Raw genomic sequence first — 21,959 nt, 5'->3', positions numbered from 1 at the left:
AAAGACAAAAAAAAAAAAAAATAAAAATCACCCACAATCAAACCTTGAAAGCAGAAACTAAAGCCAAAACAGATAAAAGGATAAGGTTTAAGTGTATCTGAAAGAGGACACTGCATAAAGAGAAAATCAGGGGAAGACTGTAAAATATATGATTTTTTTAAGCTTCTTAAAAAATATATATTTTTTTGTTTGTTTTTTTGAGAATGCTTCAGTTTCGTTGTGAACATCAGTGGCTCTTTGATTCAGCCTACAGATCAAGCCTACAACTGCAGTTCATAGAATCATAGAATATCCTGAGTTGGAAGGGACCCTTAAGGATCATCAAGTCCAACTCTTGACACCGCACAGGTCTACCCAAAAGTTCAGACCATGTGCCTAAGTGCATAGTCCAATCTCTTCTTAAATTCAGACAGGCTCGGTGCAGTGATCACTTCCCTGGGGAGCCTGTTCCAGTGTGCAACCACCCTCTCTGTGAAGAACCCCCTCCTGACGTCCAGCCTAAATTTCCCCTGCCTCAGCTTAACCCCGTTCCCGCGGGTCCTGTCACTGGTGTTAATGGAGAAAAGGTCTCCTGCCTCTCGACACTCCCTTACAAGGAAGTTGTAGACTGTGATGAGGTCTCCCCTCAGACTCCTCTTCTCCAGGCTGAACAGGCCCAGTGACCTCAGCCGTTCCTCGTACGTCTTCCCCTCAAGGCCTTTCACCATCTTCGTAGCCCTCCTCTGGACACTTTCCAACAGTTTCATGTCCTTTTTATACTGTGGTGCCCAGAACTGCACACAGTACTCGAGGTGAGGCCGCACCAGCGCAGAGTAGAGCGGGACAATCACCTCCCTTGACCTACTAGCGATGCCATGCTTGATGCACCCCAGGACACGATTGGCCCTCCTGGCTGCCAGGGCACACTGCTGGCTCATATTCAACTTGCTGTCTACCACGACCCCCAGATCCCTCTCTTCTAGGCTGCTCTCCAGCATCTCATCGCCCAGTCTGTACATGCAGCCAGGGTTTCCCCGTCCCAGGTGCAGGACCCGGCACTTGCTCTTATTGAACTTCATGCGGTTGGTGATCGCCCAGCTCTCCAACCTGTCCAGATCCCTCTGTAAGGCTTTTACGCCCTCATTTGAGTCCACAACTCCTCCAAGTTTGGTGTCATCAGCAAACTTGCTCAAAATACCCTCTATTCCTACATCCAGATCGTTTATAAAAATATTGAAAAGTACCGGCCCTAAAATGGAGCCTTGAGGGACCCCACTGGTGACCGCCTGCCAGCCTGACGCAGCCCCATTTACCATAACCCTTTGGGCCCTGCCCGTTAGCCAATTGCTCACCCATCGTATGATGTTTTTATTTAGCTGTATGGTGGACATTTTGTCCAGTAGGATCCTATGGGAAACCGTGTCAAAAGCCTTGCTGAAGTCCAAAAAAATCACATCAGCTGGTTTCCCTTGGTCCACCATACGGGTGATCTTATCATAAAAGGAAATCAGGTTAGTTAGGCAGGACCTACCCTTCACAAACCCATGTTGGCTGGGACCAATGACTGCTTTGTCCCCCAGGTGCGCCTCAATAAGTTCGAGAACCATCTTCTCCATGATTTTACCAGGCACTGACGTGAGACTGACAGGCCTGTAATTGCTAGGGTCTTCTTTCTGACCCTTCTTGAAAATTGGCACAACATTTGCCAGCTTCCAGTCTACCGGGACCTCTCCAAATTCCCAGGATCGTTGAAAAATAATTGAAAGAGGTTCCGCGATGACGTCCGCCAGCTCTTTCAGCACCCAGGGATGAATCCCATCCGGACCCATGGACTTGTAGGGATCCAGGTGGAGTAGCAAATCCCGCACACGTTCAGGGTCAGTTGGGAGTTTGTCATCCCCACCGTCCCGGTCCTCCAGCTCAGGGCACCCTGGGTCACGAAGCCCATCATCGGCATTGAAGACAGAGGCAAAGAAGGCATTAAGCGTCTCTGCTTTGCCTGTGTCATTGTCTGTGAGGAGACCTTCCCTATCAAGGAGCGGCCCTATGTATTCTTTAGTTCTCCTTTTTCCATTTACATATCTAAAAAATCCCTTTTTATTTTCTCTCACAGACACAGCCAGCTTCAACTCTAGCTGTGCTTTGGCCACACAAACTTTCTCCCTACAAACACGAACAGCATCCCTGTATTCTTTCCATGACGCCTGGCCCTCCTTCCAGTAGCGAAACACTCTCTGTTTCCGCCTAATCTCCATTAGAATGTTCCTGGTCAGCCACGCCAGCCTCCTGCCCCGCCTGCCTGACTTGCGATATTTAGGAATTGCCTGATCTTGTGCTTCTAGGAAGCATCGCTTAAAGAGTGACCAGCACTGGTGGACATCGAGGCCTTCAAGAGCAGTTTCCCAGGGGACCTTGCTGACTAGTTCCCTGAGCAGCCTGAAGTCCGCTTTCCCCATATCTAGGGATGAGGTTTTGGTGGCACTTTTCCTTCTGTCACCATAAATTTTGAACTCAACCACTTCATGGTCGCTATGACCGAGGCAGCCACCAGTCACCACATCTCCCACCAGACCCTCTCTGTTTTCTAGCAACAGGTCTAGGAGGGCACCTTTCCTAGTTGGCTCCATTAGCACCTGCACCAAGAAGTTATCATCTAGGTGCTTCATGAACCTCCTGGACTTGCTCGTGTCAGCCGTGTGGCACTCCCAGTTAACGTCCGGCAAGTTGAAGTCCCCCATAAGGACAAGGGGAGTTAATCTCGAGGCCTCTCTTAGTTCTGTAAAGAATAATTTATCGGCGCTATCATCCTGGCCAGGCGGTCTGTAATAGACTCCCACAATGACATCCCCTTTATTCGTTCGTCCCTTGATCCTTACCCAGAGGCTCTCAACTTTGCCATCGCCGACCTGAAGTTCCACACAGTCCAGCCCCTGCTTCACATACATCGCCACCCCACCACCTCGCCTACCCTGCCTGTCCCTCCTGAAGAGCCTGTAACCATCTATCGCAACACCCCAGTCACAGGACTCATCCCACCAGGTTTCGCTTATGCCGATGATGTCGTAGTTGCGGGACTGGGCCAGGACTTCTAGCTCATCTATTTTATTCCTCATACTGCGTGCGTTTGTGTAAAAGCATTTCAAGTGCGTCTCCTTACACTCAGCACCTTGTGGATCTGACCGAAGGACCTCACTGGCACACAGCCCCTCTGATTCTAGCGTACCATCCCTTAGGTCTTCACCGGTGTGCCTGGTTTTGGCCCCTTCCCCCTTCAACTCTAGTTTAAAGCCCTATCTATCAGCCCTGCCAACTCCTGACCAAAGATCCTTACCCCTCTCCGAGAGAGGCGCATCCCATCCGGTGCCATCAGGCCCGGTGTAGCGTAGACCTTCCCGTGATCAAAGAAACCGAAATTCTGCCGGTCACACCAGTCTCGAAGCCACGAGTTTATGTGAACAGCACGCCTTTCAGCTTCGATCCCCCCTATCGGAAGGACAGAGGCAAACACCACCTGCGCCCCTGATCCTCTAAGTAGTCGCCCCAAATCCCTAAAGTCTCTTTTGATCGCCTTCGGACTTCTCGTTGCTACTTCATAGCTACCAGCCTGAAAGACCAGTAGCGGGTAGTAGCCAGTGGGCCGTACCAGGCGCTTGACTTTCTTGGCAAAGTCTCTCACCCGAGCCCCAGGGAGGCAACAGACTTCTCTGCGGGTTGGGTCCGGTCGGCATATCGGTCCCTCTGTCCCTTTCAGGAGGGAGCCCCCCATAACAATAGCCCTTCTTTCTTTTTTGAAGGATGATGTGGCAATGTGACGTGTAGGTCGCATTGTCTTAGGCGCCCCCTCCAACTGGGACGGGTTTTTGTCTACTTTGTCATTTAGATTGTCTTGCTCTAGTCCTTCATATCGATTATTTAAGGGTAGATGAGAAGGTGAGGTGGGCAGAGAGAGGGCTCGCCTACCACCCTGAATAGGCACCTGCCTCCATTCCCCCCCTTGATCTAGGTCTCCTCCCACTGCCTGGCAGGAGGAGGGAACCTCCGTCTTCTGCATAACAGGAGACGCCTGTGCTGTGGCAGGCTCGTGAGCCTGCCTCAGAGAGGGTAGAGCGCACCTCCACCAGTCAATTTCCCTCTCTGATTCCCTGATGCTCCTGAGCCTGTTCACCTCCTCCCGGAGCTCCGCTACCTGGCTGAGCAGTTCTTCAACCTGGGCACACCTCCCACAGGCATACCCACCACTGCTGTCGGAGACCGACAGAAGGCTGGGGCACACTCTGCGGCCCAGGACCTGGACGGCTGCGTGTTTCCCTGAGCCCTCCGTCTGAGTAGCCACACTGGCGACCGTGGCTGGAGATGCCGCACAAGATGCGGAGGCCACGGTTTTCTGCCAGGTCGATACCATGGTCAGGTTCTACGCAAGCGGGTTACAAGCACCGAAGGGAGAGGCAGCTGCAACAGAGCGACGATGGGCCCCCCGCTCGCCCTGCCCGCGTGAACTGCCACGCCCTTCGACGTGCCACGCCCTGTTTGCCCGTCCTGGTCGCCGCACTCCTGGTTGCTCGCGCTCCCTAGGGGCAACTTTTAAACAGCCTGGGAGGGGGGCTGCTGGCTCCACCCTCGCCTCATCAGCCTCCCTCGTTAGGACAGCCGGGTCCCGGCAGCTCCCCTGAGTGGCCTCGATGCCGGACAAAAAGCCCTGCCCGCCTCAGTCCCCTGCTCCGCTGCAGAACACATCTGCCCCGGAGCCGATCGCCTCAGCAAATGGCTCTAAAACGGTGGCAACGCCTGATTTAAATAGCCCGCCACTGACGTTGCTGGCTCCGCCCTCGCCTCGTCAGCCTCCCTCGCGAGGACAGCCGGGTCCCGGCGGCTCCCCCGAGTGGCCTCGATGCCAGACAAAAAGCCCTGCCCGCCTCAGTCCCCTGCTCCGCTGCAGAACACGTCGGCCCTGGAGCCGATCGCCTCAGCAAATGGCCTCAGTTCAACATGAAAATCTGTTCCTTCCACTATCTTTCTTTCTGACACCTTACCACTATTGCAGCCATATTTCAAATCTGCCCATGTTACCAAAACTGGGAACATTATAGAGGAAAATGCGTGCAACCATTAACATTGCTGCTTTCTAAAGGCCTGCTATGAAAAATCCTCTGCTACCAGTCACTAACAGTACTGGCCACAATGAAGAGAACAACTCTATGCAGAAATTGTGTGAACCTTATTGCTTTAAGATGTCAGTACTTCTGTATCAATAAGACCTCCTGACCGGAGACTGCCAGGATGACAGAAGGTGAAGAAACATCACTGCATTCTTTTTCATTTCTTATACTCCTTGCCTAGGAAACCACTGGCTTCTGTGAGAGCTAAGTTAATGATCTCACTCAGCCCTGTCACTCGAAGGGGATATGCTGTGGTAGCGATGAGTGAAGCTCAAACCTGTGACAGGATCATCACACCACCAGCATCGCTTTATGTTACATTGCATGTCAGTGCCCCTGTGTGATACTGTATTGTATCAGACAGACACAGCAGCTTGCTCAGCACTAACTGGGTGATTCTTGAGTGTAGAGGTTCATGTTATTGAAGGTGCCTGTGGGTCTGTGTAAGTAGTGTTATGCTGACATTATGGACAGCTAATGCAGCACACAACATCATATAGGACATAACCAATGAGACATTTCAGGTAAAAAGAGATAATGGAAACATGGTTCATGGAAGTGAATTGTCTAATTTGTGCTGCTAAAATGTTGCTGATAAAATGTGATGACAGTTTCAGTGTTAATATTGTGTGTACTATCTCTGTGATCAGCAGAATTATTATTTATTTTAGAGAATGTTGCTTATTTCTTCCATTGCTTGTCCTAGTCATTCAGGACAGAACAAAAGATAATTTGTGTACTGTAGAGCTGGGCTTAATCCTACAAAGGGCTAAGCATTCTTGAAGCAGTGGACTTAATCACATGCTTAACTTTAAGCATGTCAATAGCCCCAGTGAAATTGGCAAGACTAATTATGCCCTCAAAATTAAGCATGCACTTAAGTGCTGTTTTGGATCAGAGCCAGAATACTCAGAACCTTGCAAGGCTGATGGTCCAGTGACTGAATTTTGTTTTGGAAGCATTCATATTCAAAGAAAAGAAAACAAACAACAACAAAAACATTTCTTTGAGTATTATCAAATTGGATCCAAGCCAAAACTTTGCCATTCCCACCAGCATATGCAGCTGTTCTCTGTGCAAAGGGTGTAATTCCACCCCCCTGGATAAAAGTGTACATTTCAATTCATTTCCCATAAGCAGAAGTTTGCCATTTTCCACAGTAATAGCAACTTTTCCTGGTTACTGGTGGTTTCCTAGTCTCCATTGAAAACTGCCTCAATTTCCTATGGGATGTTTACAGGCAGGAACAGGAAACAGTTTCATTTTACTACAAACCCAAAATGTATTTCCCATTTCATCAAGCCTGAGAAGTGTGCCTTTCGACCTTGCAGGCTGATCAGTGTCTAGGTGAACACCAGGGACTTGTTTTCAGGTACTGCAAAACTTATATCAAGAACTCAACAAGCTTAAAAGAGGGATTTCAAGAAGCAATCTGTATCCCCAGGGAAGGCAATACAGAGAAGTACTATGAAGGAAAGTGTCACTGGTGTATCCGTATGTACCCTGACTGCAGGAAAAGAACTTTCTGGAATGACAATGGCTCCTTGTACAAACGCAGCAAAAGGTGTTTCTCTGTCTCAGTGCCGCTCCTTTGTTGACAACTTAAGTTCTGCATTGCAACATAAATGATCCATGTCCCTTGTGTCTCAATAGACTTCCTAATACACCACTGTTGAAGTTCATATGGAGTTAACCACAGCACAGAGCAAGCATAGCTTTTGCTGCCATTGACTTCAGCCAGAGCAGAAGTCACGCGGTTTCTAGTTATATACATAATAAGACACAACACTGGGTACCTGTGCTTCGCCACTACATAGCTTGTCATCTCCTCCAGAATGAACCTGACCTTCAGTTACTGCTCTGTTGTCTGTTTTCTTTCACTCATGTACTCATTCTTCCCCACTGCAAACCAAAATTTTTCCTTAGGTTACTTAGATTCTCAGCTTTTCTTGTCCTACTAGCTTCTGCATTTGTCTGTTCCCTTGCATGCATAGAAGTGAACGAACCTCAGCAATCAAAATCTCATAGATTAAATGAAACTACTACTCTTGGGAGGAAATGAAGGGTTAGGGGTTGGGAGAAAGCAGGAAAGAGAAGAAAGTCCCTTAGCTTTGTAGCTGCCAGTGCTTTCCCTAGCAATGCCCTCCCAACTTGCCAGAACTTGTCAGTCTAGCCTTCTGATTACCACTTCCACTTTGAATTTCAGCTAGAATGTACTCTGTTGATTTCCAATTTGCTGTTTGGTGAGGTTAATGAGGAGCAGCTGAAATACCTGTCCTAATTCCTTGTCTCTCCCCTCCTTTGAAAGTAATCACACATGTACAGCTGCTCTGGCTTGGAAACCTTACAGAGAGCTTCCAAGTAATGTTTGTTAAACAGATCTTCAATTAGCTCTAAAATCCCCAGGTTTAGCTCTGGAAATGCTCAGTGTAGCAGTGTAGCAGCTGAGTTTTCAGTTCAGTCACCTATTAGCTCGACTAATTTTTAAACCTCTATCTTATTCTAAACCTCAGCACTGAAATCTCACCTGTTGTTTGTTTGTTTGTTTATTAATAATATGCATATTCAGTCCTGCTTTTTTAATGCTTACCACCTTCAGGTTTGAGTGACTTCAGAATACACCCCTATCCATCATCTATCTGAGTCATTATATTTTGCTCTTTGCATTGGTACCCAAGAAATGAGATCATTTTCCTGGAAGGACAGTAATTGCTGATTTATTTAATACAAATGAATAATCTGTAAGCACAGCAAACTGCATACTATAGTAGTACAGTGTGAGTGACTCCCTCTGCTTGCTAGATATTCTTCATTTTAAATGTCAGCATTAACTGACATTTTCCAGGAAATCCCTTTTTGCTCATTTATTCCTTGTATATGACAAGACTGAAAGGAAAATTGTTTGTATATGATTGTATTCAAGATTTTATTGTGTTGCTATGTCTAAGCATAGGTCATTTCCAATCCCATGTAAACAGGTCTAATCATTTAAATATGGAGAACAAATTCAAGCTGTCTGGGGAAAAAAAAATAAAAAAAGTCTTTGTCAGTGTATAATGGTACAAAAGGTCGAGTCTAAAAGGCAAAGAAGTAAAGTAGTACAGAAAAACTCACTGTAAGAAATCACCTTTCTACACGTTATTTACTTTCACAAATGTATGCTGACAAAAAGAAATATTTTGCCATTAAAAAAAAAAAAAAAAAAAAAAAGATATCCTAAAATAGTTTATACATGCCACAAACTTGTTTATCTAAGTTGCATAGAGTTTCTAGACATTCTAACACTGACAAAGCTGTTTCCTGGAAACTCTAAGGCTTTAATGGTTCCCCTGCCCTATTCAGCTGAAGAAGGGAAGATAGTAATCTCCAAATATTTTAAAGTAACAGGAATTTTAAATCCTGCCTTGTCGCAATGAACATTTTCTTCTAAGATGCAACATGCTCCCTTACTTTGCACACATCAGTGACTACATCCTCAGGCTAATCAGAATGAAACACTTGCCATCCCTGGGCAGTAGATCCACACAATGTTTGAATGCTAAAAGATATCTGAAGCAGCATTCAAAGCTTATGAAAAAAAAAAAAAAAAAAAAAAAAAAAAAAAGGAGTCATCATGAGAAATGTCTGTTTACTTCCCACTGGAGGAGTTTGAGACAGTTCTGTGGAAGTAGCACTTAATAACAGTGTAACATTTTTGCATTCACTGTGACATAAACTTGGTTTTTCTTGAGAATTTGCTTCATCTGGAAAACTATCAATGCATATCTTTTCCTGTTCAGAGAGTTATGCTGGTTGGTATGGCAGAACTGCTATGTCACAGAAGTATCTTCAGAGCTGAAGGGATATTTTAACAGAATTAGAGTGAGGAAAAACAATTTAATTAATTATTAAAAGGAAACAGTAAATGGAGGCAAACTTTTTAGAACTCTAAAACAAAGTATATTCCACAAGGAAGGTTTATTTCATTGGCTAAATATAGCCTTGAATAATGTAAAACTGTTTATTACAGAAAAACAAAACAGAACGAAACATGCTTCTAATAGCGTACTGTCAGCTCTGTGTCTAGAGAATAATAGAATATATGGATTCAAGTACATGGATTCAAGATGAGTACCTCTGACTAATTCAAATAAAGCTCTGGTGTATTACAGAGAATTTGCAGGAGACGCTGAGTAAACTGGTATGAATTAATTGTTCAGCTATACTGAAACTATTTATCAATCTCTGTTATTTAGACACTTTGGTTATTGCAGTATTTGAGAGCTGTATATTTTTTGTAATTCTTCTCTGAACAGATCTGCACAGTATGTCCATTTTCAAGATAAGGAATTAAAACAGAGATTGTGGCTTGCCTTTACAAAGGGCTTGTATGCTACACTTGTCAGCACTGAATGATCTAACAGGAAGGTGCATTCTTGTGGATGGGATCCACAATAAAGTTGTGATTGTCCCGCTCTACTCCGCGCTGGTGCAGCCTCACCTCAAGTACTGTGTGCTGTTCTGGGCACCACAGTACAAAAAGGATGTGAAACTGTTGGAGAGTGTCCAGAGAAGGGCTACAAAGATGATGAAGGGCTTAGAGGGGAAGATGTATGAGGAGCAGCTGAGATCACTAGGCCTGTTCAACCTGGATAAAAGAAGGCTGAGGGGAGACCTCATTGCAGTCTACAGCTTTCTCACGAGGGGGAGTGGAGGGGCAGGTGCTGATCTATTCTCTTTAGTGTCCAGTGATAGGACCTGCAAGAATGGAGTCAAGCAGAGCTACAGGCTGGGAGAGGAATGGTTGGAGAGCTGCCAGGCAGAGAAGGACCTGGGAGTGATGGTGGATAGTCGGCTGAATATGAGCCAGCAGTGTGCTCAGGTGGCCAAGAAGGCCAACGGCATCCTGGCTTGTATCAGGAACGGTGTGACCAGCAGGGCTAGGGAGGTGATCGTCCCCCTGTACTCAGCTCTGGTGAGGCCGCACCTTGAGTACTGTGTTCAGTTTTGGGCCCCTCGCTACAAGAAGGACATCGAGGTGCTTGAGCGGGTGCAGAGAAGGGCGACAAAGCTGGTGAGGGGCCTGGAGAACAAGTCCTACGAGGAGCGGCTGAGGGAGCTGGGCTTGTTCAGCCTGGAGAAGAGGAGGCTCAGGGGCGACCTTATCGCTCTTTATAGGTACCTCAAGGGAGGCTGTAGCGAGGTGGGGGTTGGCCTGTTCTCCCACGTGCCTGGTGACAGGACGAGGGGGAATGGGCTTAAGTTGAGCCAGGGGAGTTTTAGGTTAGATGTTAGGAAGAACTTCTTCACTGAAAGGGTTGTGAGGCACTGGAACAGGCTGCCCAGGGAAGTGGTGGAGTCACCATCCCTGGAGGTCTTTAAAAGACGTTTAGATGTAGAGCTAAGGGAAATGGTTTAGTGGGGACTGTTAGCGTTAGGTCAGAGGTTGGACTCGATGACCTTGAGGTCTCTTCCAACCTAGAAATTCTGTGATTCTGTGATTCTGTGAAGCTGCGACAGGGGAGGTTCAGGCTGGGTATCAGGAAGAGGTTCTTCATCAATAGGGTTGTTGCACACTGGAACAGGCTCCCCAGGGAGGCAGTCATGGCACCAATCCTGTCATAGTTTAAGAAGTGTTTGGACTGTGGACTTAGTCATATGGTCTGAATTTTTGGGTAGACCTGTGTGGTGCCAGGATTCGGACTAGATGATCCTTGTGGGTCACTTCCAACTCAGGTTATTCTATGATTATATGGTTCTATTTTTTGTGAGAGTGCCTTAATCACCAGTCTATAAACTAATTGTTGGGAAGTGAAAGGGCTTCCAACACTCCCCTGCAGTAGCCGTTCCGCTCTAGTTCATAGCTTTAGAGGGAAGGAGATGAAGCAATGTTCAGTCTTGCCAGTAGACTACGAGTTGTTTGGGAAAGGAGAACTCATAATTCCCCTGCTAGCTCAAAGGTTTCTCATGCATTTTATCTAAAGCAAACTAAAATCAGTAAACCGACTAACAAACAAAGCAAAGAAGTTATTATCTGCACATTTGTATAGCTTGCTGGGCTCAACAAATCTTATGTTCTTTTCTATAACTGGCATAGATTTGCCAGGAGTATTTTCCATCCCTTTGAAAAACTATATACATCTGGATTATTAAAATAATCTGCCGTGAAGTAGCAGATAAGGGTCAGATGTTGTAAGGCAAAGGATGAAATTAAATTTTTTGTTTGTTTTTCACATCTGGGGGGAAGATTTCAATAACTGAGGTCCTGAACTGAAACAGTAAGCAACAGAACGAGCAATACACGTTTTCCATATAGTGGTACAACTTCACCTCATCACTGCAGCAATTTCAGCTTTTCCTACTCTCTGTTCTGCTGCTTTTCAAAGCATTTCTAAGCAGTTTTACACCTGCAAATGATTGCCTTTATTTTGAGGTTTGAACTAGGTAAAACTAGGGTAAATGGATCCAGACTGCCCAAGTGAGATCAGAACAAGTACTGTTTCATTTTCTGGTTTAGAAACTGAGTAAATTTTTTTCAGTGGTTGAAAGCTGGTCAAGCTGAGGTGTAAAACCCTGTCTCATATTAGGCAAACTTGACCAGTAGCCAACATTCTTATCATCAAAACTGGGGCTCAGACACCACATAGGAAAAGAATTTTTCAATGTATTTAGCAGCTGATAAGTAAATCAGAACAATCAGTTCTATGAATATATTAGGAAGATTGGAGAAAATCTCTTTAATTATAGACTAAAATATCACCTCTTTGTGATTGTGAATAAAGGCAACATTTGACCTCAATTTTGAAGGAACATGGCAACTGCAGCAAGAATGTTTGAAGGATATTTTTCTTATTTAGACTTCACTTTTGCTATGTGACTAGTTAATCAGATCTGCTTTATTCTCTCTCTCTGTCTCTCTCTTTTTTTATTTTTCTTTTTTTTTTTTTTTTTTTTACCGTGTTTTCAGCATCTTTGCCAACCTCTACAAAATTCCTCAGAGACAACTAGGAATTTCTTACAATAATCATGGAATCTTTGAATTGATATAAATGGGCATGTACATGTGTGTGTGTATATTTAATGTCTCATTCTATCATTCTGAGCTTCACTTGTACATTTCCTGAGCAAGACCAGAACATTTGTAATCACTGTAGTAGCAAAGGAGTGAGAATTGTGCAAGCCAAAGGAAATTTTGAATGCTATTATATATTCATGCAATAAGGCTGTCAGTAACTGTCAGTAACCTCTGTCACAACATTTCATTTCATGAACTGTTATTACTGTGTGTCTGAAAAACTTTGGTGATCATGAAACTATTAAGTTTTTGAATTATGCTGTTGAAAGGAATTTGATCTGCTAGTTGCCAAGGAAGTAAAAATTAATATCTCCAGAACTAAATTGAATATGATTTCTAATCTGCCAGGGAACCCAAGGAATTCATCTGCCATTGATTCTGGGCTAATTCTGGGTAAATGGACTTTTGTTATTCTAAGTAGCACTGGACAATAACGATTTGAATCATTCACGGTATAGATTACCAGAAAAATTATATGGTATTGTGAGGCTGCTGAACAGACAGGATTGCACTCAACAACTTTACAATAAGAAAAAAAAAAAAAAAGTATTCCAGAAACAGGAGAAAGAGTCAAAATGACACCAGAATCCCAGATGCATAAAACCAGGAAAAATGATTAAATACATGTCCATCAGGGATATGTTAATGTGACTCATTAGAAACAAATGAATGATTTGTTGTTGTTGTTGTTGTTGTTGTTTTGTGTTTTCGTTTGGGTTCTGTTTGGTTTTAAGAAAAAAAAAAGTCACATAGTAGTTAAAAACTTAGGCAGTTCTGCTTTGCAGATAGAGCAATCAAGAACGCAGGTACACAATGTCATCTTAAGAAAGAGATGACTGGAGAATTAGATGCCACCTTCAGAGCATAAAGACCAATGGAAGCTAGAGGAGGACCAAAATGGAGAACTGAATGCCTCTCTAGGCATTCTCAACACTGACAACACTTATGGTATTATTTTCCAAGCCCTATTAAAAATAAATAAATAAAATAAAATAAAATAAAATAAAATAAAATAAAATAAAATAAAATAAAATAAAATAAAATAAAATAAAATAAAATAAAATAAAATAAATAAATGCCAATGTTAATACAGAGACCACATCTTTCAGTAGGTATTGCCTTATCTTAGATTTAAACTATATGATTGTATATTAATTTATTCACTCTAATGTGTATGTTCTTCTGGGCAATTAAGTTTATCTGAATATGTAGGAGTTTCTACTTGCCTTTATTAATCCTTTGATTTCAGTCATTATTGCCATACAAGATTCAGTCACCACTAGACAGAATCTGCTGTGACTGTCCATTTCAATGGATATTCTGTCCACTGTAAGACATATTCACTCCCACACATACTAATATTTTCTAGCATAGTCTCCTGCCCTGAACCATGCCCTTGAGGAACTTGTCCTACTCTGATGACTACAGAGGAACTTGCACTGACTGGCCTCTGATTTTAGTGCTCATTTTGATGTTAATCATGCTGCTCCTTTTCCTCCCTAACCAGACTACACAGAACAAGGCAACATGAAGAGTGCAAGAGCTAATCTTTGTTTGTTTTTTTTTTTTTTTGTTGTTGTTTTGTTTTGTTTTGTTTTGTTTTGTTTTTTTGGCTTCTGCAACACAGAGTATTATCATTTACATCTCAAAGGCACCAGCAGAACATTAGTACCTTCCCTGGCCAGAGGAAAGGGAGGGAGTAACTGTGACTCAGACTTGTATCTGAGTCACAATCCTCGCAGCAATCATCAGGGTGGTGCTGCTTTCACCACACTCCTCTCTCAGAACTGCACTCATGCTTAGAGCCCCATTTGGTCTCTGTCTGCATGAGGCTGCCTCATGAGGTACCTACCCTTGTGTACTTGATTTTAAAATTTGGACAACATTTTCTAAGCCACTCAATAAACATATAGTAATTTGAAAAGGAAAAAAAATAATAATAAAAAAATAAAAGTACACAATAAATCCTTCTAAAACGGCCAAATCTGCCCTTAAGCTTATTCTGGCTAGACTTCAGGCCACAAACACTCCTGTATGCCAAATAATCCTCTTTCACATTGGAAAAAAAAAGGCAACAACAGAGGAATTTTATTTAGCATTGACAGAAAATCCAAGAACAACACAGAACTGGAAGTTTTCTCGAGCTGTCACAAAATGACATAGTAATATTGTTGGCCCCCAACAAAGACCAAGCAGGTGGTCAGTATGAAGGCAGTGGTCATCTTCTTACCTGCTACACTGGCATATAACACAGCTAACAAGGTTTCTGTAGTAAAAATAAAATAAAATAAAATAAAATAAAATAAAATAAAATAAAATAAAATAAAATAAAATAAAATAAAATAAAATAAAATAAAATAAAATAAAATAAAATAAAAAAATAAAATAAAAACTCTTCTAATTACCTATAGGACATTATTTTCTTTTCAGGTTTAATACAGTATGAAGGACACTTATGTTGTTTTAAAAAATGTACAATTTATGCAGAATTGTTACAAGCAAAGCTGTGAAAACTCAGACTTGGATCACACCCACTAGGGCTAGAATTATATTTAATGCACAAAGATTCTCCAATCTGTCATTTACTTCAAGGCATTAAGACACCTACATAGAGGTTTTTCAGTTTCTCTAGAGCCAAAGCAGCCCTAAGACCCAGGAATAAATCTGGGCTTTGGATGTAGATCATAGAACCAGAAGGCTGATAGAAATAATAATTATTTGAGGGTCTACTGAAATTCATAGGAATGAACATGGTTCTGATGGAACTTGAGCTGCCCCTATACACACTAGTTTTATTTTTGCCTCAATAGACTTCTGTATATCTCATGAGATATGAATAAAATAAGGAAAACACTTTCATATGAGCCTCTTTGCCTGCTTTCATTAAAATATCCTCTTGGAGTTTACACATTTATTTATTGTTGAGCAGAAATCACCATATATGTATAGTTATTTTTTTATTTTCTCACATTTTGAAATTGGCTTGAACCAACATGAACAAGGACAAGTAAATTTAAAATGGAAATTCTCTTAAATACCAGAGGTTATTATGTGGGATACATGAAAAAATGTAGAGCAAACTGAAATTATTCATGTCATCAAACTGTTAATTGATTTTCTGTGTTGGAAAGAAAAGGAGAAGGAGAAGGAGAAGGAGAAGGAGAAGGAGAAGGAGAAGGAGAAGGAGAAGGAGAAGGAGAAGGAGAAGGAGAAGGAGAAGGAGAAGGAGAAGGAGAAGGAGAAGGAGAAGGAGAAGGAAAAAGGAGTGAAAACATTCAGAAGAGAGATCAGGTTTATAGGAATCAGTCTTCTCGGTCATCATCTTCAGAGTTGTTATGATTGAGTTTTCACTTATACAGTACAACCACATTTATTTTTACGTCACCCATGAAATGTTTATTCATCCACCTGTTCCCTTTCTGGAAAGAAGTAGACACAGAATAGATCCATGTTTTGGGGTTATTTGAACCCAATAGAAAGTGCATATGAAATGCAACTGACAACACACTGGATTCCTGGAATCACAGAACCAGTGAATCACAGAATGTTTGAGGTCTGAAAGGAGCTTTTGGAGGCCGTCTGGTCCAAAACCAATGCTCAATAAGGGCCAACTAAAGCAGGTTGTCCAGGACCATGTCCATATGTCTTTTGGTTGTCTCCAAGAAGGGAGACTCCACAATCACTCTGGGCAAACCGTCTCAGTGCTCAGTCATCTGCACAGTAAATACATGCTTCCTGATGTTGACAAAGAACCTCCTGTGTTCCAATGTGTGTCCATTGTTCCTTGTCCTGTCAATGGGCACCACTGAAAAGAGCCTGGCTCCACCTTCTTTGTACCCTTCCTTCAGGTGTTTATAAACACTGATAGGATTCCCCTCTGAGCCTTCTTTTTTCTAGGCTAAACAGTCCCAGATCTCTCAGCCTCTCCTGATAGGAGAGATGCTTCAGTCCCTTGATCATCTTTGTGGTCATTGCACTTTCTCTAGTATGTTTATATCTCTCTTATACTGGGATAATGGTGGTGCAAGAAATGTAGAGAAGTGTTCAAGCACCTGAAGGATTATGTAAATTGTTCATCCTACTGAAGGTAAACATAGCAACCCCTCAGACATTCTAGAATCATATCATAGAATCATACCATAGAATGGCTTGGGTTGGAAGGGACCTTAAGAATCTCGTTCCACCCCCACTGCCATTGGCAGGGATGCCACCCACTAGATCAGTTTGCCCAGGGCCTTATCCAACCTGGCCTTGAACACTTCCAGGGATGGGGCTTCCACAACTTCTCTGGACAACCTATTCCAGTGCCTCAGCACCCTCTGAGTGAAGAATTTCCTCCTAACATCTAATCTAAATCTCCCCTCTTTTAGTTTAAAACCATTCCCCCTTGTCCTGTCATTGTCTGCCCAAGCAAAAAGTTATTCTTCATCTTTTTTTTTTTATAAGCCATATAAACTTAAATAGTTTCATAAACTATTGAAAAGCTGCAATAAGGTCACACCTAAACCTTCTCTTCTTCAAGCTGAACATCCCCAGCTCTGTCAGCCTTTCTTCATAGGAGAGGTGTTCCAATCCTCTGATCATCTTTGTGGCCGTCCTCTGGACCCCTTCTAACAGATCCAAATCCTTCTTGTGTTGGGGGCCCCAGACCTGGATGTAGTACTCCAAGTGAAGTCTCACAAGGGCAGAGCAGAGGGGGACAATCACCTCTCTCAACCTGCTGTTGTCCTGGCTTGCAAGGGCATGCTGCTGGCTCATGTCAAACTTTTCATCCAATAGAACCCCCAAGTCCTTCTGTGCAGGGCTGCTGTCAATGAGTTCTTCTCCCACTCTGTAGTCCTGTCTGAAATTGCACTGACCCAGGTGCAGCACCTTGCACTTAGAACCTCATCAGGTTCACATGAGCCCACTTCTCAAGACTGTCCAAGTCCCAATAGATGGCATCCCTTCCTTCTGTTATATTAACTGTACCTCTCAGCGTGGTGTCATCTGCAAATTTGCTGAGGGTGCACTCAATCCCTCTGTCTATGATGTTGATAAAGATATTCAACAGTACCAGTCCCAGGACTGATCCCTGAGAGGCACTGTTTATCACCAGCCTCCACCTGGACATAGAGCCATTGACCACCACTCTCTGGGTGCAGCCTTCAAGCCAATTCCTTATCCACTAAATGGTCCACCCATCAAATTCATCTTTCTCCAATTTGGAGATCAGGATGTCTTGGGGGACCTTGTCAAAGGCCTTACTAAGTCCAGGTAGATGATATTACTCAGTCTTCCCTTGTCAACTGATGCAGTCACTCCATTGTAGAAGGCCACCATGTCTGTTACCAGTTCACCTTTCTCATCCATCAGAGGGCATACACTTTCCTTGACTTTTCTTTTCTCAGCAATGTACCTGTAGAATTTCTTCTTGTTATTTTTTGCATCCCTTGCCAAGTTCAGTTTCATCTGATGGTGCATGGGAGATGCACAGAAGTTTTGGTGCAGCATGGGAGATACACAGAAATACTGGTGTGAGCTCTGAGTTTGCTGCCTCATATACATGTCACCACACACTGCTAGAAGAAGCCAGCTCAGTCTTGAAAGCTGTGTACCAGCAGTAGTGCAGCACAGTGCTATGCCCATGGCATTTGCCTTACTACAGGGTTTATTGTGTTGGGGTGCTGCCATGTTGACATTTATAACTTGCTCCAGCTCTGGAGACCCATTTCTCAGAGCCAGTTTAGGAGTTGCTGCAGGGCACTCTGCGGGTGGTGGAGACGAGACCTTGGTGCTGCACAGAATTCTCACGGATATGTGTCACCAGAAACATCAATTTAGGCCATATAAGGATTAGGTTTGAGGCAACCATTTGAAAAGCAGGACCCTTGTCAAGAGGCTGGTGAGCTGAGATTCAAGACAAGTCATATGAGGGGGGTGGGCTAGGCCTAGGAATCCTTTATCAGATCAGATTTGTATTCCTTCTGGTTTATTTCTGACTGTGGGCAATGCCAGTTATTTCAAAAGAAATTGAGCTGTAGACTACTGCAATTTATCCCCAGGGAAAGCCTAATTTTATATTTTTGGTTTGTGTCTTGAACAGAAGATTTATATCTATTTGAAAAAATGCTGATAAACGTTTAAGTTTTTGGACAAGATGCTCTCCAGTCCCAGGGGAAATGCATTCTGGAAAGCTCTGGAGTGGATGTTGGAGGCCTCAGAAAGACTCTTTCAGTCTCAAGCCTCAGGGGTATGGGATGAGCTTATATAAGAGCAAAGTCACTTTGGGCTTTGCAGGTTTAGGCTAGAAACAGAAATATTTCCAGAAAGATGCAAAATTCACATCTTCTGTTGTGTTAAAGGACAGTTTCTTTTCTTCAGACAGCATTTTTTCCCCTGTAAAACTGAACACTGATGACCACATGTTATGATTTAACCTGGCAGGCAACCAAGAACCACACAGCCACTCACTCACTCTCCTCAGGTGAAATGGGAAAGAAAATCAGAACGGTAGAAGTGAGAGAACTCATGAGCTGAGATGAAGACAGTTGCGCAGATTAAGTAAAAGCTGCATGAGCAAGCTAAGCAAAACAAGGAATTCATCCACTGCTTACCTTCATCAGGCAGATGTTCAGCCATTTCTAGGAAAGAAGGGCCCATCACACATGTAACCATTTTCTGGGAGGATAAATGCCATTATTGTAAGTGTTCCCCCCTTATTCCTTCTTTCCCCCAAGTTTTATTACTGAGCATGACACCATATGATATGGGATATCCCTTAGATCCATTTGAGTCAGCTGTCCTCCCAGCTTCTTGTGCACACACAGTCTCCCTGCTGGCAGGACAGCATGAGAAGCAAGAAAATTTTTGACCATGTAAGCATTGCTCTGCAACAACTAAAACACCAGTGTGTTATATGCACTATTTTCACCCTGAAGCCAAAACACAGCAGCATACCAGAAAATTAACTTTTTCCAAACATAAGACAGAACACAACTTCAGTTCCCACACCTCCCAGGGATCACCCAGCACCTTCCAAGAAGTTTCATTCACTGGTCAGTCCCTCTCCACCCTGCTAAAACCCAACTATCGCTGTAAAGCAGTGGACCAGACAAATGGTGAAGTACCTCAAATGAATCCTCTCAACCTGCTTCCTCCTTCAGAAACACTCAGCTAACTGAAGATTTATTAGACTGTCAGGGAAAAACAAGGCATTCAGGAGACCCTCCTGATCCCATCCTCAAACTCATTAACTTTCTGCTTTCCAAAGTGCCCTGGTGGTGGCATGTTAACGAAGACATGTAATTGGTAAATGAAATTGATTACACAACTGTTTGAATGAGGTAAATTGTCCATCTCTAGAGAAAAGGTATAATTTTCTACTGTGCATAAATCAAATACAGGTCTCTTAAAAGCACTAGGTAACTAGAGAGCATTTCAAATTGGTTACAAAGTGCTGGAGAAAGCACTTGGCAGAAGGAAGGGCTTGGACATAAATGACCTTAGCAGCTCTTTTCTATCTCCAGTTTCTATGATTCCATGAATTTTAATTCTATGCTGCACAATTTAATTAGTGCTTCCAAAGAGCTGCAGAAAAATGATTTCCATTTACTCCTTTAGACAGGTCTTTTCCATCATCAGTTAGCTGTGAGGGTGCTGATGTACAGTTTAATTGTTTCTACAGAAACATTCATGTAAAATTGATTTGAGTCTTTCTAAAAACCTCACATTATGGCATTACAGATAGAAAAAGCTCTCAGATGTAGTCCTAAGAAAACCCCAACCCCCTCTTCAGTAAAACAATCTGATTCTCACCACTTTGAAAGACTACTCAATATCTTATCCTTTAATCATCCTAATATCTTCATATGTCTGCTTTTGAATTGCTACACACTGTCAGTTCCCAAGGAATCAATTCCTTTACACACTTACTCCACTCATAATAGCCATTTTACTAATGACTGTTTTTGCCTTTTCCTTCTTAGTTAGAGGAGTGATGTATTTCTAGGTTATTTTTGGAAACGGAGAACAATTCTTTTTCCTCCTGCACTTGCAGCAGCGTTATTGTTACACCTTTCACTTGTCCTTAAAGAGGTCCTCCAAGTTTGTTCTGAATTGTTACTTTGTTCTGGTTCCTTCCTATTTTGCAGTTTCTCCTGAAGCTGTAATGACTCTATAGAGAGAAAGAATTCTCAGTGGCTGGCCATATAAATTCCTAAATTATGAGCCTGTATATTCATGACTCCATACAGTTTACATAGTTTGCATGGAGCTATTACTTTTAAATGATTAATGCTCTTCAACAACTTCTTATATTTTGCTTCTTGTTTATCTTTTTTTTTTTTTTTTTTTTCTTATCTACATTACATTGATTTTCTTGTATAGTCTGATATGGTATGAAACATAAAGAGATCCCAGACGCTAAGTCCCTACAGTCTTCTAAGGTCTCTAAAAAGGTCCAAGAATGTCAGGTGTCTAAGATTTCCATCAGTATTAAGATTTTAACTCCACTAGATAATCCTAATATAAATGATTAATTCAGTCTTGTTCATTAGTCCACTAAGGTAACCATTCCCACCACTGTAGTGGGTTTACGTGGCAAGGTTTTGGTAGCAGGGGGCCATAGGGGTGGTTTCTGTGAGAAAGATCTAGAAGCTGTCCCATGTTTGGGAAGGGCCCCATTGTTTTCCAGAGCTGAGCCAATAAGCGATGTTGTTTTGCGCCTCTGTGAGAGCATATTTAAGACGGAAAAAAAAATGCTGCACCGCACAGCAGCCGGGAGAGTCAAAGGAGTGAGAAAACAGCCTTGCAGGTGTCAAGGTCAGTGTAGAAGGAGGGGGATAGGTGCTCCAGGCGCCGGAGCAGAAATCCCCTGCGGCCCGTGGTGAGGACCATGGTGAAGCAGGATGTCCCCCTGCAGCCCATGGAGTACCACGTGGAGCAGGGTTCCATGCTGCAACCCGTGGAGGAGACCACGGTGGAGCAGGTGGCCCTGCACCGACGGAGGCTGCCGCCTGTGGAAGACCCCTGCCGGAGCAGATTCCGGGCCAGACCTGTAGCCCGTGGAGAGGAGCCCACGCAGGAGCAGGTGACCCGGCAGGAGCTGCTGCCCATAGGGGAGCCAGGTTGGAGCAGTTTTCTCCTGAGGAATGGACCCCATGGTACGGACCCATATCTGGAGCAGTTCTGGAAGAGCTGCTGCCTGTGGGAAGCCCATGCTGGATCAGTTCAGCAAGGACTGCATCCCGTGGGTGGGACCCCACAGCACAGGGGACGAGAGTGACCGAGAAGGAGCGGCAGAGAAGAAGTGCTGTAGACTGACCATAACCCCTATTCCCCCGTTCCCCTGCGCCGCTCGGGGGGAGGAGGTGGAAGAGGGTGGATGGGGGGGAAGGTGCTTTTTTTTTTTTTTTTTTTCCTTTGTTTTCTCACTTCTCTCGCTTGTTAGTAATAGGCAATAAATCTTACTATCTCCTTATGCCGAGTCTGTTTTGCCCATTACAATAATTATTGCATGATTTTCTCGTCCTTATCTCAATCCTTGAGCCCTTTTCACATATTTTCTCCCCATTCCTCTTTGAGGAGGGGGAGTGAGAGAGCGGCTGTGGTGGAGCTCGGCTGCCCAATCGAGCGGAACCACGACAACCATTCATTATAACATAATTTTAGACAAGAGGATTAAGACCTTCAGTAGCACAGATTAATTCACAGGAAGACAAAGTGGATAGTTTTTGCGAAGAGGCAACAAATAATAATTTATATTATAAGATCTTACTTCTGGAGCTGAT

This window comes from Aythya fuligula, chromosome 1 (genome assembly GCF_009819795.1).
Source record: "Aythya fuligula isolate bAytFul2 chromosome 1, bAytFul2.pri, whole genome shotgun sequence".
Classification (NCBI taxonomy): Eukaryota; Metazoa; Chordata; class Aves; order Anseriformes; family Anatidae; genus Aythya; species Aythya fuligula.
The sequence above is the reverse complement of the archived record's forward strand: the minus strand, read 5'-3'. Positions refer to the sequence as shown.